Source organism: Suricata suricatta, chromosome 16, assembly GCF_006229205.1.
Source record: "Suricata suricatta isolate VVHF042 chromosome 16, meerkat_22Aug2017_6uvM2_HiC, whole genome shotgun sequence".
Taxonomy (NCBI): Eukaryota; Metazoa; Chordata; class Mammalia; order Carnivora; family Herpestidae; genus Suricata; species Suricata suricatta.
The window spans coordinates 51840425-51843241 of NC_043715.1; the positions used below are offsets into that span (position 1 = coordinate 51840425).

The 2817-nt window shown below is 47.5% G+C and overlaps 1 non-coding gene across 1 annotated transcript; it reads right to left on the minus strand.

The window, feature by feature from the left end:
* Window positions 1–59: 59 nt before the first annotated feature.
* Window positions 60–166, minus strand: LOC115281360. Its single transcript, XR_003904262.1, has one exon. It is a non-coding gene; the product is annotated as a U6 spliceosomal RNA (small nuclear RNA).
* Window positions 167–2817: the final 2651 nt, after the last annotated feature.

A 2817-nucleotide genomic window follows, 5' to 3' on the forward strand; every position in this document is an offset into this window, starting at 1 on the left:
GTTTCCTTTGCCTTGCAGAAGCTTTTTATCTTGATGAAGTCCCAAGGGTTCAGTTTTGTAAAAATATGGAACACTTCACGAATTTGCGTGTCATCCTTGCGCAGGGGCCATGCTAATCTTCTCTGTATCATTCCAATTTTAGTATATGTGCTGCCAAAGCGAGCTCTCAGGTCATGATTTTGAAGTTTACAAGTTCGAGTCCCATGTCGGGCTCTGTGCTGACAGCTCAGAGCCTGGAGCTGCTTCGGATTCTGTGTCTCCCTCTCTCTCTGCCCCTCCCCCTCTCATACTCTGTCTCTTTCTCTCTTTCATTTTTTTTTTCTCTTTCAAAAATAAACCTTAAAAAAAAAAAAAGAAGTTGCATGCTCAGCTGACTGAGGTACCCAGGTGCCCCGGTCACATTGGTGTTGATCACTTGCTTAAGCCACTGTCTTTCTAGTGTCTCTTCTGCAAACTATTTTTTACACTGGGCAATTTTGATGTTTTTTTTTTTAATTTTTGAGAGACAGAGAGAGACAGTGTGAGCAGGGGAGGGTCAGAGAGAGAGAGGGAGATACAGAATCTGAAGCAGGCTCCAGGCTCTGAGCTGTCGGCACAGAGCCCGATGCGGGGCTCGAACCCACAAACCGTGAGATCATGACCTGAGCTGAAGCCGGACGCTTAACTGACTGAGCCACCCAGGCGCCCCAACACAGGGCAATTTTGATGTCAACTGTTATTTATTATTTTTTCCAACACACATTTACTGAGCACCCACTGTATGCCCAGGCCCTTTCTAAGATGTTGTAGCCACCAGGATGAATAAGATTTGTCCCCTCTGGAATGTCACACTCTCATAAGGAAGACCGAAAGGTGACCAGAAACTCACAACAGAGAGAGATCAGTGGAGGACTAAGGTCTTGAAGGGTATTACAGGGCTGCGGAGGGTGTATACTGATCTGTCTGAGGGAGTCAGAGAAAGCTCCCTGGGAGAAGGGATAGTTGAGTTGGGTGTTGAAGGATGAATAGGAGTTCACCAGGGAAGTGGGAGAGAATTCTGGATAATGAGAGCAGTTCTTGTGCAAAGATGAGAGAGACCATTTCCAGGGCCAAGTTGAAAGGCTGGACATTGTCTTAGAGGCATTGGGAGCCATGGGCAGACTGTGAGCAGGGGATGGGCAGAGTCAGCTCTGCATATAGAATGACCTTCTGGGGCCATATGGGGGACAGTCAGAGGGGAGAGCCTGGAGGCCTGGGAGGAGAATACGGTAAGAGCTCAGGTTGGAGAGGAGGAGGCCTGAACTGAGGCTGTGGCCCAGGGGATGGTGAGAGGGGCTTGGGGCAGGGGTGGGTGGTGGGGGGGACAGCTGTGGGGGGTGAGCTAAGAAGAGAGAGGCCGTGATGGCGGTGCTCCTGTCATCTAACCTAGACGACTGGGTAGCTGGAGAGGCCATTTACCAAGAGGGAGAATACAGGTCTGGCAGGAAAGACAATGAGCCCCATTTTATTGGAAGTGCAGGGCACGGTTTTTTTTTTTTTTTAGGAAACTCTGCACCCAACATGGGACTCGAAATCATGACCCCGAGGTGGAGAGTCTCACGCGCTACTGACTGAGCCACCCAGGAGCCCCGATGTGCATGGCACATTTGAAAAAGATTTCCTTTAGGGGCGCCTGGGTGGCTCAGTCAGTAAGCACCGACTTCGGTTCAGGGTTCCTGGGTTCGAGCCTCGCCTCAGGCTCTGGGCTGACAGCTGGAGCCTGGAGCCTGCTTCTGATTCTGTTTCTCTCTCTGCCCCTCCCCCACTCTCACTCTATCTCTCTCTTTCTCTCAAAATTAAATAAAAACATTTTTAAAAGTTTAAAAAATTGAATAAAAACGAATCCCTTCCTAACCAAAAAAAAAAAAAAAAAAAAAAAAGATGGAAGGAACAGAGAAAGAGATAGATTTCCTTGGTGGATGGCTGACCTCAGGAGATGCGTGGTGGGACTTAAAGAGTTAATCCCTCTGCTATTTGGAAAAGAAGGGGCTTGGCTGGAGTGTCTCTCCCTCTTGCTCCTCTTATTTCTCTGAGAATAAACAGAAGTCAGATAACTTGGTCAAGAAAGTACCTGGCACTCAGTTAAATGCTTCTTAGCTAGCACTTATGTGTGTACTTTTTTTTTTTAACATAATGAGTGCCTACAAAGTGCCAGACAATTATTATTATGGCTGGCTGTTTTCTTCTCGTTTTGCTACTTCTTTATTTCTCCCTTTCCTCACCTGCAATGGAAAGGCAGTCGCCTGGCACAGTACCTCTGTGTAATCTTAGGAAATGCAGTTGGGTCTGCAAGAGACAGGTTGATTTCCCTGTAGACACTTCTAGAACTTTCCGTGATAAGGGAAATATTGCATATCTGTGCTGTGGAAATGGTAGCTACCAGCCTTATGTGGCTACTGAATATTTGAAATACAGCCAGCAAGACTGAGGGACTTTTGTTTACGTAATGTCTACCCCAATGTGGGGATCAAACCCATGACTCTGAGATCAAGAGTCACACGTTGCCCCCACTGAGCCAGCCAGGCGCCCCAACTTTCATTCATTTAAATTTAAGCACGGGCTCCTGGCTGGCTCAGTTGGTTAAGCATCCAGCTTTGGCTCAGGTCATGATCTCACGGTTCGTGGGTTTGAGCCCCATGTCGGGCTCTGTGCTGACAACTCAGAGCCTGGAGCCTGCTTCAGATTCTGTGTGTCTCTCTCTCTCTGACCCTCCCCTGCTCATGCTGTCTCTCAAAAATAAATAAAAAACATTAAAAAAAGAAAAAAATAATAAATTCAAACAGACTCCCAGGACCGGCG